The sequence below is a fragment of the Onychomys torridus genome, chromosome 12 (assembly GCF_903995425.1).
Source record: "Onychomys torridus chromosome 12, mOncTor1.1, whole genome shotgun sequence".
Taxonomy (NCBI): Eukaryota; Metazoa; Chordata; class Mammalia; order Rodentia; family Cricetidae; genus Onychomys; species Onychomys torridus.
In genome coordinates, this window is record NC_050454.1 from 44047432 (window position 1) to 44062075 (window position 14644).

General features: G+C 36.4%; 1 pseudogene; it reads left to right on the top strand.

The window, feature by feature from the left end:
• Positions 1-11933: 11933 nt before the first annotated feature.
• Positions 11934-12966, top strand: LOC118593857 (annotated as a pseudogene).
• Positions 12967-14644: the final 1678 nt, after the last annotated feature.

Genomic DNA, 14644 nt, shown 5'->3' on the forward strand with positions numbered 1-14644 from the left:
TGAATTATTTTGTCCAGCCTTAATACAAGGGAGGTGCTTAGTCTTGATATGCTATGCTTTGTTGATACCCACAGGAAGACTGCCTCTTTCTAAACAGAAACAGAGGAGTGGGTGGAGCAGGTAGGTAGAGAAGTTGGGGGAGAGAATTGGAGGAGAGGAGAGAGGGAGAGCTGTAGTTAGGATATAAAATAAATAAATTAAAAAATTAAGACACATGTTTCATCTCATTACATGTACCATATGACTATTAAAAAAGACATAGCTTTAGAAACAGAGTTATGTCTTTTCTTATAAACACATGAAATTCTATTTTTACCTAAGAACAGTTATTTACTGATTAGCTGGTCTACTTAGAGCTCTTAATGTATTCATCTAAGGAATAAATATATCATTTAAAATTATTGTATTTTCATCAAAGCTGCAGTGAGATATCACTTATCTTTTCCTAGGTTTAAAAAAAACAAGGCTGTACCAAAACAACAACAACAAACTGGACTATATAACTTGTGAATGAAGGTGTGGAGGATGGGAGCCCTTGTACACTCTTCATGAGAATGTCAGTTTATGAAATTGACATATGAAATACCAACACGAAGACAATAGGGACAGTTCTTACAATATCAAAGACAGAACTACTTCATGATCCATGAATACAAATATTAGGAATATATCCTAGAGAACTGAGATCCACATGCCACATCTATACTCCTGAAGTGACATCTATCCTCTTGAATTCATCATTCACTGTAGTCAAGTGTAGTTAGAGTTTTCCTTCCTGGCCCAGTCAGGACAAATCTCTCTTACCCGCCAGTCCCACAGTCGCTCAGACCCAACCAAGAAAGCACACAGAAACTTACATTGTTTAGAAACTGTATGGCTGTGGCAGGCTTCTTGTTATCTACTTCTTCTATCTTAAATTAACCCATTTCTGTTACTCTATACTTTGCCACATGGCTTGTGGCTTACCAGTGTCTTTACACGTTGCTTCTCATGGCAGCGGCTGGCGGTATCTCTCTCCAGCCTTCTAGTTCCCAGATTTCTCTTCTCTCTTGTCCCACCTATACTTCCTGCCTGGCCACTGGCCAATCAGAACTTTATTTACACAGAGCAATATCCACAGCAGTCAAGATATGACAAAAAGCCTGAGAACTACCTGTTAATGAATAGACAAAGAAAATGAGGACATATGCGTAATGGTACTATTCATTCATTAAAAAATACTGTTAAAGACACAGGGTTGTCTCTCCAAGGGAAGAGAAGTATAAGCTGTTTTCTGCTCAGAAGACTGGGAACAGATGTGGTTAATAGCCTGACGACCTTTGCGCCATCTGTGTGGCCAAGATCATACCTGATCCTCCTCCAGACCCTCATGATAAGCTTGTTTATTTCAGTCACTCTATATAACTGATATTTATGGAAGATGTCACATGTACTTTATAAAGAGTTTTGATGTAGTCATGCCTTAAAATTTGTTGTACATATGGGATTGAGTTAGTTATCACCAGGAAACCTTTTCACCAAATTGTGCTGTACTTAAATATTCCTAAATAAACTACTTAGGATAAAACTTTTGAAGTTTGAACCAACACTAGCTACTGAGTTGTATTGAACTGAATTACTTTCTCAGCTCTCATGGGTGGTTACTCTGCTGGCCATGGTGGTCACAAGACCCTTGTAATCTACTAGTGAGAATTATTATGAATCATTAAATATCTAAGATATGCTATGTAAGTGAGCTACTATAGTACATCTTTTGAGATATTTTGCATTATTATCTTTATAACAATAAATAGTGCATAATAAAGAAGACAATATGGAGAATATCGTAAAAACCATAAAAAACAAAGAGATGGCATGTCAGTATTTTTAGAGAAACAATATAGGAATACTAGGAATTACATAACTGACATTGTTATCTTTGAGGGCTGGGATCATAGGTAAACTTAATTATTTTTCTATATTGTTTCAGACAAATAAGTTTATAAATAATCATTTATTGGTGCCTAGATGAAAATGCCTAATTAACTTCATCTATTTATCACATAGGTTAATTATTCCAAAATGAAGTCATTGCTTCCAGGATTATTTATTTAACATAGTTTTTAGCAAAATACAAATAAAATCCTAATGACTGTCATTCACCATGGAAAAGCCCGTGTGTTCTTGTGACAGCTGAGTTCAACCCTTGAAAGAATTAATACCTAAATCCAAGCCAGGATGCATTCTCTTTTTTTTTTTTCATGAACACTTCATATTTATAACAACTATAGATGGTGTTATTTACTTTTGAATTGTGACCAAGACACCTGAAGTAGATAGAAGGGAATATTTCTTTTGACTCACAGAGTCAGATGGTTTGGTCTCTAATTGCTTGCTTCAATGCACTGCCAGAAAACATCATGGTGGTAGACACAGTCATCAGAGATTGTTCATCTAATAACACACAGGGGCAGGAAGGTGTCAAGGGCAAAATATCCACAAGAACTAATCTACTTACTTCAGCTGTGTCCAGCCTCCTAAAGTTTCCAGACTTTCCCAAAATAGAAGCATTAGCTGTGGAGCTAGGCTTTAATAGGTGCATATGTGAGATACATTTTATTTCATTCCATAGCATAAATAAATATTGAACACTTCTATCTCATGTACAACAGATACAGAAACTATTCATGTTTTGGAGTAATAGTTCCTAGATAGGCCACAGAAAGAGGTTTTCTACATAAAGATGTATGAATCCATACACATGCCAAACTTCTGTAATGACAATATGCATTTCAAGTTTTTGTACAATATGATTGAATTTAAATGAAGAGGTCAGATTTGTAGTAAAAATAGTACAAACTAATTAATTGATGTAAATTATGAGATATATTTTATTTTAAAACATCTTATTGGGTCTTTTCACCATTTTTATATGCAAAATGATATGCATAAATGGTTACATTGTCCTTATTATAATTCAAAGGTGTAATATCAGCATTTAATATTACAACAAGACTTTATATTTAAAATGAAATATAATTAACAAACTATAGTTAATTTAAGGATCACAAACACCTATTCAAAACTGAAATTTTGGATCTCAGCATTGGGAATGGTAAAACAGAAATATAGGAGAAGAGCCACCAGTACTGAACATTCTAGAGGGTTCTGTTGCTTGTGGGCTTTGGATTCAGCTTTGGAAAACACAATATAAATGGTGGGAACTACAGGAAACACAATGAGAATCTTTACCAGAGGATGACATCATCTTTTTCACCTACAGAATAAAGTTTACGGAATATTATCATAATGATGGTTAAATAAAGAGGTTGTCCCTGAGAACTATAGGAAGCCTAGTCTAATTTAGTATCAAGGACTAATGCCCCATGAGCTAGTACCATTTATACAAACAGGATCTGTTGTGTCTCTCTCTGTGTGTGCATATTATGTACAATAAGCATGATCAACCTATCCCAGTTATTTCTGTGTTTGCTAATGTAATTTCAGCATGAAAACATAACAGATGTTGTATTTCTTTTGGGAGTCTCATTTTCAATATTCTATGGTAGTGTTCGTAATCTTATACATTGAATGATGAATGTTTAAATTAGAAAATTAACAAAATCTTTATAGATGGCCATTTATATGTAATTTAAGTTAAATATTACAGAAAGATCAAGTTGAAGTCAAATGCCAGCAGCCTATCGGGAGTGAGGCAGAGTTTAAAAGGTAATGTACATATGTGTTTTATTGTGGCTTCTTTTAATCAATTTGTTGTTGATGTTGATACTTATTCTTTGACCCTCATGTCCTCCATTTCCTGTTCATACTGGTTTTCAGCTAGCAGGAGATGTGTTCCTGTAGTGCTGTGGTTTACCTCTGACCCTTTCTGTGACTGTAGATTTTGTCATCTAAGTCAATTTCTCTCACAGCAGCAACTGCTGGTAAAATAGTTGATTTCAGAACAGAAAATTGGTTAAACTCTTCAATTTTGAGTGTCCAAGGGCTATGTATAGGAAAGTGACTTACAAAACCCAAGCAAAAACACTTCTGGTCCCAATATGATAGATATAGACATTGAAAATTCAGCTAAGATACAGTGGATCTTACAGTCAACAGACTCAATCTTGTTTTCATATCACTTTTATTGATACTTACAATCCAAGTAACACTTTACAGGAAAATAAACTACTGGTTATTGAGGAAGCCAGATTGTTGTATACCATAAGACATAGGGCATGGTAGTATGCATGTTTCTAGTTTGTGAACTTAAAAACAGCTGTCAAGTAACCAAACTAAGCATAAGCTCTCTCTTGACTAAAAGAGGCTAAGAGGTAATTTTGATCTAAACTCTTGGATTGAGGCAATTTTTCAGATTTCCATCAAGGGTTTTTTTTTTTTTTTTTTTTTTTTTTTTTGTAACCTGCTTTCAGATTTATATAGGAATAAACAACCTCCAAACGGAGCTTATTAATTTTATCAGCACCTTAACTGACAGTCTAATTTTCAGGAGAAGATGTGGGTATTTATAATTGAAATGTGTGAGCTTTTCAGGATCAAACCCCATTTGAACTTCTGTCTGTTACCTGGGAGATTCCAATGACAGTGAGAGGCATAGAGATTTCAGATGATTTCTGGGAGAGCACAGGCATGTGTTGGTTCTGCCAATCACACTGACTTAGACTTGGAATGAGGAAAATGAGGGCTAGGAAGACAACACCTGGAATTTCAGCGATGGAGTAAAGGTTTCCATGAGCTCAGTGTCCTGAGGCAGGAAGTGGATGATATTTCTGGAGTTAGCAGTGTGCGCTCCAGAAGTCCATGGCTGTTACCAGCAACTTAGTGAACCAAGGTTTAGAACAGATCTGTGGTCCAGTCCTTAGGGAAGAAAACTCAAGCTGGCTTATTCATCTTATCTGTAGTTGATAAGTCTTTGGTATCCTTTGAAAAGTTTCACCCTGTGCCATACTGTTCACAGTGGTTTTACTTGTCTTCCACTTAGAATCCTTTTACAAATAGATTGCATAAGGAAGAGAATGATTAGATATAAAAAGATGAGAAGAAATGTTGTCAGCTATGTCATTTCAAAATAAGCATGATGACAAAAATCGTATCACTGTTCCCTATGTGTTATGAAGAACCTACTTTTAGTGAAGAGATGATTTAACTAGGTCATATATAAGAAGACTAAATCACGAGAACTTTTACAAGGCTGGGCCTGGGTAGACATGCTTATACATGAATCGACAAATATATAAATGATTAATTATAATAGCCTCGTTTCACTTGAAATATTAATCTAGTCACATAGCTCTCTTTTTTACATTCAAGCCAGAAGCAATTGTGCTTTTATGTTTGTGTGCTTGATCCTCGGTTGAAGCTTTCTGACACAAAGTTTATTGTTATTCCTCTCAACAAGTCACATATAAAATGACTATCATAATTATAAATGGTATCTATGAAAATGATGGAAACAAGTTAGAAGGATGAAGGAAAACTATGCTTCAGAAAACGACATTTGTCCTGGCTAATGTGTAGTTTTGTTGTTGTTGTTGTTTTAACAATCATAATTTCCACAGAATAGTATATCAAACAGCAATGCAATGGCTTTTGGAGCATGGGCAAAAAAATCATATATTTAAAGGGACTGCTGAAAATAAAATTCTGTGAACTGGGATGTCAGCACACCAAAAAGAAATGGAAGAGGTAGTTAAAAAATAACTGATTCATGATTCTGCCAAATGACTCTTAATTTTAAAATAATGAACAACTTGGTATGTATATGTATACATGCACAGAACTGGAGTACAAAGAAATCCTATCCCTGTGTTTGATTTTATATATAAATGGATTCTTATCATAACTCATTTGAAATTATGTCTTATCTAGGGTTTTGTTGGGGTTTCTATTACTGTGAAGAGACTCCATGACCACAGCAACTCTTATAAACAAAACATTTAATTGGGGCTGGCTTACAGTTTCAGAGGTTTAGTCTATCATTATGACGGGAAGCATGGAGGGTGCAGGCAGACACCGTGGTGGAGAAGGAACCGAGAGTTCTGGATCTTGAAACCGACACCCAGCAAAAGGAGACCCTCAGTCCCACTGGAAGTCGCTTGAACATATAAGATGTCAAAGCCTGTCCCCCATAGTGACACAATTCTTCCAACAAGGCCACACCTTCTCCAACAAGGCCACACTTCCCAACCTCCCAATAGTGCCATTCCTTATGGGCCTATTGGGGACCATTTTCTCTTCTCTTCTCTTCTCTTCTCTTCTCTTCTCTTCTCTTCTCTTCTCTTCTCTTCTCTTCTCTTCTCTTCTCTTCTCTCTTCTCCTCTCCTCTCCTCCCCTCCCCTCCCCTCCCCAACCTACCCCTCCTCGCCCCTCCCCTCCTTTTCTCTCCTGTTCTCTCACTTTCTTTATTATTCATTTTACATACCAACCACAGACCCCCCCTCTTATCCCTCCACCCACTCCCCACATCATTTTCTTTCAAACCAAGGTTCACAAGTCTTTCTCTTTACCTTTCTGAATGCATTTGTTGGCTTTTCAACTTTGAGCCTCTTAGAGAAAATAGAAGTATTTCTGTAACACAGTGACTTAAGTTTGTTACCTCATTATATTTTACATTTAGAAATTTTGACTCAATTACATTTGAGTGAAAAAAATAAAAAGATAGTGAGTGAGATTTGTTGTTTCTTGGTTTTCAAGAAAGCCTAAGGCTATTTGATAGCTTGCTTAGCAAGTGTTTTCTCTGCATGTCAATGCATACTTGAGATGCTTACCATTAAATACATTTCAGACAGTTTTGGTTCAAATGGCTGTGTATCCTGGCCTATACTCTTTGTTATGCATAGATTATTGGAAACCCTGTATTTAAGACTTCTTCTTAAGTCAGTTATAAAAGCTCATTGAATTATCAAGTAAAATTCTTTGTGTATGCAAGGAAAGATAAGAATTTTAATGGAACCAAGTTTTGTAAGTCAGTTCTAGTGGTCATAAAATGTTAATTAGTGTCTTGTCTATATTTGTCACGAAACCTAGTAGTCCACAATGCATACTGTGTGATTGTAAAAGGTAGATTCTATAATTAATATCAAATTACTTTATTATTAATAATACTATATATTATTAAGCACTTATAATAAATATCATTGATAAATGTCACTTATTAAACTAGAGCTTAATAAATAGTGATTGATCAAAGAATTTTGATGTTTCAGTTAAACTTAAGTGCACTGTGTTAAAATATCCAAATACCTGATTTAGCCATGTTTTTTTAAAATAAAAGTTTGGTTGTGGATCTCTGCATCTGCTTCCAGTAGCTCTACCTGACACCCATAGCACCACTCTGAAAAACAAGCCTTGAACACATTGGTCTTTGGGGAAAGTTCAGCATTCAAACAGAAACAGTAAGGAAATGGGTTCATCACAAAGAAGCAAAAACTGATCTGTGTCTCTTTATTTGTTACTTCTGTGAGAACAAAACCTACAGTATCTACTGGTGTATTCAAACCATGATCATCTACTTCACAGAAATTTTAAAGGCTTTATCGACTCTGAGGGGAGATCTTTAATTAAAGAACTAGAGCCAGAGCTTGGTTACTCTATGAATTTGGAACATAAAGAACATAAAATCGTAAGCAGGAATGTGAATTCTTTGTGTCTAAAGACAAAACCGTTTCATATAGATGCCCAGCATGTTCCTTTCTAAAGATCAAACAAAATTTTGGCTACAAAAATAAATTAATAAGTTATAAGCACAGATATCTCTACCTTTTATATTTGAAGCAGGTATACTACAAAGAAATATTGTTTCATGCATATTCCTCTGACCTCCTTTCTTTTTTCTTCTGAGTAAGTTTAACATTATGAAACTCCAAGACCCATAGAAGAGAGAACTGGGTATGATATCAGTTTTTTTTTTTTTTTTTACTCTTATAACTAGCTCAAAGTGTCTGGCACATAATGGTGCTCAATAAATATACATACATGAAATAAATGAGTGAATGAAAATCATTCTTTCCAATCATGCAACAGAAATAGGAGTGTAGTGTTTAGTAACACTGGTCAAATACACTGACTTATTTCCATGGAAGCTTCCATAAAATAGCAAGTATACACACACACACACACACACACACACACACACACACACACACACACACACATATTGTGGACAAGTGCCTCAGTCTGTATGTGTCTGCTGATAGGACAGATGCCTAGCAGGGACAATCTTCATGAGACCCTTGCACATAAGTGAAACTCATCCAAAAATCTTAAGTTTAAAAAGGAAACCAAGTTAGCATTTGTGAATATTCTTTTGACATTCTTTTTCTGTGGGTGAAATGTGGCTAAGTTATAAATTGCTTTACGTGAATTAACACAGTATTTGAAGATGGTGAGCATAATTGTGAATATTTTCTTAATATGAAACATCATTAAAGTTAGGAGATTAGTATAAGGATTGTATATTGCTATTGCATGATAGACGGGAATGGATTATTAATAAATATATTTTCTCACAGCTATAGATGGGTTAAGAAAGGCTAATAGTATTTGACAAGATCATGTCTATCTTTACTATATGGTTGGGTTCTTATTCACACAAATGAACTAAGTATAGTGCAGCAAACATCCTGTTGTCTGTTATTTAAAATCTTCATGTTACTGAGTATTAGTTAATAACATTGCTGAATCTTGAGGCCATAAACAGTTTTTGCTTTTTTTAATTATCAAAAGTTTCTAGATCTTTCTGCATTTTTCACTTGAGGAAAGAAATCGTCTATGGAAAATATTTAGCTCTTTGTTTTGGAAAAACAATTGCCATATAACACAATAGTTACCACATAAGTATCATGTAATACACTAATGTGGTTACCAGAACAAAATGACTTAATTTTATTTGTTTGTTTTGTGTACATAAATATTTTCCACGTGAATAATTTCAAAATGTCTTCTGTTTTAGGCAGACATGCACAAACACCACTTTTGTTTTTCTCTAGAAATATATTTAAGATGTAAGATTTCCTTAGAAATCCTTGCTGAATTATGATGAGGGGAAGTCTACTTGGCCATTTAATCTGGTCAAATCTCATACCACAATTAGCAATACTACAACAACAATATTCTCACCTAGGAACGGCATTGTTTAAAGATGTGTGAAATTGGAATATATCAGTATAACCCAAATACTAGCTACAGAGCTCTGACACTAGGGACAGTGATGCAGAATCTTAAGTTTTTAACGTAATAGTTTTACCTAAGATACCATCTACACATACTTTAAATGACATTTCTGTCCTTCCTTTTCAAAGATGGTGGGGTATTTCTGAGGCTCTTAGCTCCTGCCAGAGTTAAATGCCAGTATTTTTCCTAACTTTTCCCTCAAGAACCAATTGCCCTTCCACTTGTTTTTCTAAAATTGGTTGTCAATTATTTGTTGTTTGTGGAATACTTGTCTACATCAAGCTTATGTATGTGGTGTTTGTAGGACCGTCCTCTATTAACTGAAACAGAATAAATCGTCAAACTTCATAACACTTATTTGTGGCTGAATGTTGAAGTTAAAGAAATACTCATTGCTTTACAAACTAGAAATGTACTAGAGACATTGTAAATTTTTATTCTGCTCACATTCCATCATTTTTATACATCAAGTTTGGTTTTGTAACATCATTAGAGTTTAAGACATTTATGTGATACATGTTTGCATTCACTTGGTAGTATTTTTGTAAGATTTTATATTTTAGAAAATACTAAAAGGAAAAAAGAAAACTACAATTGTTTTCAACATTTTTAGAAAAAATAAACTAAGTATATCCTGAAAATGGGTCACTAAATGGCTTCAGATCCAAAAGAATTGGTATGGAAAAACCTCAGATCAAGAGGTATGAAAATGAATGTATTTGCAAGAGAAAAAAAAGTTATATTTATAAAGTAATGTTGTCTCCTCAAGACTTTAAAATCTCATTCTCTGTTTTGCCAACAAGACAAATTTTTAGACTTGATATAAGCATTTTAAACTCTTGTGATTTTCCACATGTGCCTAAGCATCAAAACAAGACCAAAAGATCATTTCTTATTCAAAAATTGCCTGCTGGTCTTTTAAGTATATGACTTATTGTCATGTATAAATTTATAATATGCAAAATGAAAAATGTAAATAGTACATTCTGATCTCTGTTCCTAGGGAGTTTTGTGAATAAATTTCCATTAATCCAGTGGTAAATATGCCCTAAAGTTGTTTAATTCATACTCTTTCTGAAGAACTTTAATAAGAAATAATCTCCTAGTTTTTTTCCTTTTCCTGGTCCCATCGCCCTTCTATAGAAGTCTTAACTGTTTATATATGTACCTAGTTATGTATATTATAAACATCTGTTAAGTCAGTAGAGTGCATTGTTGTGTACTTGCTACTTCATAGGAAAAAGTGAGCTCACTACAATGAAATGAAATTTAAAAACTGCTTCCACATAAAATGCAAGAAATGCCAAACCTGACATTTTTTTTTCTCCACTGACTAAATCTGGACACCAGTGGAGAAAATATAATTCCTATTCTTTCACTTTTACATGAGACTTGAATATACATTGTGCAAATATTTTTAAGTGTCTGCCTTTTACTATACATTATCCTAAAAGGATACCTTTTTAAAAGACAAAACACAAGTAAGTAATATATTTAAAATAAGTTATTATTACTATTACTATTTTTAGTTCAAAAAGATGAATCATTGAATAGAATTAACTCGATTGTAGTGGAGGTTTATACTGGAAAGCAAAGTCTTGAGAAAATAGGAAATGCTAGCTACAAAATGACATGCTGTGAGAGATATCTCAACACACTGTATGCTTTATTCAGGCTACATTTACATATATACACATATATGTGTGTGGTTTAAGGGATATGTTGGAAGTAGACCACATAGAATGATTGATTTTTTTGTTTGTTTATTTGTTTTTTTTTGTTTTTGTTTTTCGTTTTTTTTTTTTTTTTTTTTTTTTTTTAGATAGGATTTTTCTGTGTAGCTTTGCACCTTTCCTGGAACTCGCTTTGTAGACCAGGCTGGCCTCAAACTCACAGAGATCCTTCTGTCTCTGCCTCCCAAGTGCTGGGATTAAAGGCCTGTGCCACCAACGCCCAGATGAATGATCGATTTTTTTCTGAGTTCCCATGATACATGGGTTATTTTCCTTTGTGTTGGTACATCGTCTAAGCTTACAAACTTTCTTTTGTGCTCTGCTTTTAAGTACCCTCTCAACAATGGCAAATAGCTCCAGAATCGAGGCAGCTTCCTCTACAGCCACTGTATTCAGGAATGGTCTGAGAAAAGGAATAAACAGCAGTTGCTAAGCAATTATAAAATGCAAATCGTTTGATGAAAATACATGGTATCGTGATGTTGTTTTAGTAGTTTTAACAAGGTAAGTGAAAATAAATCTATGAAGTTTCAATTTTAGCATTTTATCTTCTCTCTCCATTAAATCAATAAAGTTAGGAAAAGGCCACAGTCGTTTAACTACTATTCCAAGAAGTGTAACCATTGTCCCCTTCCTTCCCTGGCCATCTGGTAGGGTGTGGCTTCTTTCTTTTTCTTCTGTACTTTCTGATAGGACAGTAGGCGATTCTTATTTTCGTTCCAAGATTTTGTTTCTAATTTTCTCCCATCCATGTACTAACCAGACCTGACCCTGCTTAGCTTCTACTTTCTCCTTTTCCAAAGTACTTGGGTTTAGCTTCCAGTATCCACATGACAACTTGTAACCTTCTGTAACTCCAGGACCAAGGTGCCTTTTGAACTCAAAGAGACCAGTTGTGCATGCAGTGAACTTACATGCATGCAGGCAAAACATTCATACATATAAAAATAAAAATAGGCTCTCTGCTCCTCCCTGTTCCAGAGACAGCTGCACCTTTTCATGCAGTACCAGCCTCGTTCCTGAGACATGATGGTGAAGGTTGGAGTGAACGGATTTGACTAGATTGGAAGCCTGGTTACCAGGGCTGCCTTCCAGTCTGGTAAAATTGAAATTGTTGCCATCAGTGAACCCTTCATTGACCTCAACTATATGGTCTACATGTTCCAGTATGATTCTACTCATGGTTCAATGGTACAGTGAAGGTTAAGAATGGGAAGTTTGTCAACAACAGGAAGGCCATCACCAACTTCCAGGAGTAAGATCATGCCAACATCAAGTGGGGTGAGGCTGGTGTCGAGTATGTTGTGGAGTCTACTAGTGTCTTCACCACCATGGAGAAGGGTGGGGCCCCCCTCTGCCCCTTCTGCTGATGCCCCCATGTTTGTGATGAGTGTGAACCATGGATGTATGACAATTCACTCAAGATTGTCGGCAATGCTTCCTGTACCTCTAACTGCTTTGCCCCCTGGCTGAGGCCATCCATGACTACTTTGGCATTGTGGTAGGACTCATGACCACAGTCCATGCCATCACTGTCACCCAAAAGACTACGGATGGCCCCTCTGGGAAACTGTGGCATGATGGCCATGGGTCTGCCCAGAACATCATCCCTGTATCCACTGGTGCTGCCAAGGCTGTGAGCAAGGTCTTCCCAGAGCTGAACAAGCTCACAGGCACGGCCTTCCGTGTTTCTACCCACAATATGTCTGTCATGGATCTGACATGCCTTCTGCAGAAACCTGCCAAATATGATAAATATGATGACATCAAGAAGGCGGTGAAGCAGGCATTGGAGGGCCCACTAAAGGGCATCCTGGGCTACACTGAGGACCAGGTTGTCTCCTGCGATTTTAACAGCGACCCCCACTCTTCCATCTTTGATGCTGGGGCTGGTATTGCTCTCAATGACAACTTTGTGAAGCTCATTTCCTGGTACGACAATGAATATGGCTACAGCAACAGGGTGGTGGACCTCATGGTTTACATGGCCTGCAAAGAGCAAGAAGCCAGCCCTGGACCACCCACCACAGCAAGGACAGCAAGAGAGACCCTCAGCTGCTGAGCAGTTCCTGTCCCATTTCAGCCCCCGACACTGAGCATCTCTCTTACAGTTTCGTTCCTAGACCCCCAGAACAACAGGAGGGAGCCCTCCTCTCTTGAATACCATCAATAAAGTTCACACAGTTCTAAGAGATAACAAGAAAAATAACAAAATAAAATAAATAAAATGTAACAAACCCTATCATATTAAAGTTGGACACAGCGAGGCAATAGAAAAATAAAAGAGCCCTTAGAGAAGGCAAAAGAATCAGAGACCCATTCATTTACACATGTAAGGGTCCCATGAAAGTATGAAATTGAAAGCTATCATATACATGCAGAGGATCTGGTGCAGACCCATGTAGGCCCTGTGATTACTGCAGGATTGTCCCTGTGACTTTGTGTGACCTTTGCTCAGTTGTTTTACATGGCCTTGTTTTCCTGGTGTCGTCTGTTCCTTCTGACTCCCTCTTTCCTTCTCCTTCCTTTTCCATGGCATTTTAGGGGAGGTATTTGATGAAAATGTCTTATTTAAAGCTGTGTGTTTCAAGGTCTCTCTCTTTGATTAAAGTCTGGCTGTGGGTCTTCACAGATTTGTTTCCATCTGCTGCACAAGGAAGCTTCTCTGATGATGGATGAATGAGGTACCCCTCTATGAGTCATAACAGAATGTCATCAGGAGTCTTCTTGTTAGCTTTTGTTATTGTATTTGTTTTTAAAGACCAATAGCAATTGATTTTACTTTAGGTTCTGTGCTGTCTAGTCTCTAGTTCTTGGTCACCCAAGCAGTATCAGGTCTGGGTATCATCTCATGGAGTGGACCTTAAATCAAATTATTGGTTGGTTATTCCCACAAGGTTGATGCTACCATTGCCCTAGCATATTTGTAGGCAGGGCAGGTTGTAGATTAAAGGTTTTGCAGTTGCATTTGTGTTTATGTTTCTCTTTTGGGAGCCCACACTGTACTTTTCCTTGTCATAAACACTGGACCATGGGAGTGCAAGTTCTAATGTAGGCACCAGCACTCTCCATGTGCAGTGAGTTATGTGGGCATTATCTTCAGCAATTGGGTCTTGCTACCAGTTTGTTTAGAGCAACCACTTCTTCATGACAGGAGTCCTGAAGAGATTAGGAATACAAGAGATCTATCTGTACATAAGAAAGGCAGTTTCCAGCAAGCCGCTATCAACTTTAAATGGAGAGAAACTCAAAGCAGTAATATTAAAATCAGGAACAAGACCAGGTTGTCCACTCTCTCCATACTTATTCAATAAAGTAATGAAGTCTTAGAGTAACAGGATAACTGAAAGAGATCAAGTAGTTACAAATTGGAAAGGAAGATGTCACAGTATCACTATTTGCAGATGATGTGACAGTATACATAAGTGACCCCAAAATTTCTACCAAGAAACTCCCACAGCTGATAAACACCTTCAGAGAAGTGGTTGGGTACAAGACTAACTTAAAAAACAATCAGTAGCCCTCCTATATATAAATGGCAAACAGGTTGAGAAAGAAATCAGGGGAAAAACACCCTTCACAGTAGCCACAAACATTCTAACATATTTTGGGGCAACTCTAACCAGGCAAGTGAAAGATCTGGAGGACACAAACTTCAAGTCTTTGAAGAGGAAACTGAAGAAGATATCAGATGATGGAAAAATCACCCATGCCCATGGGTCCGGGTGGGGAGGGGAAGG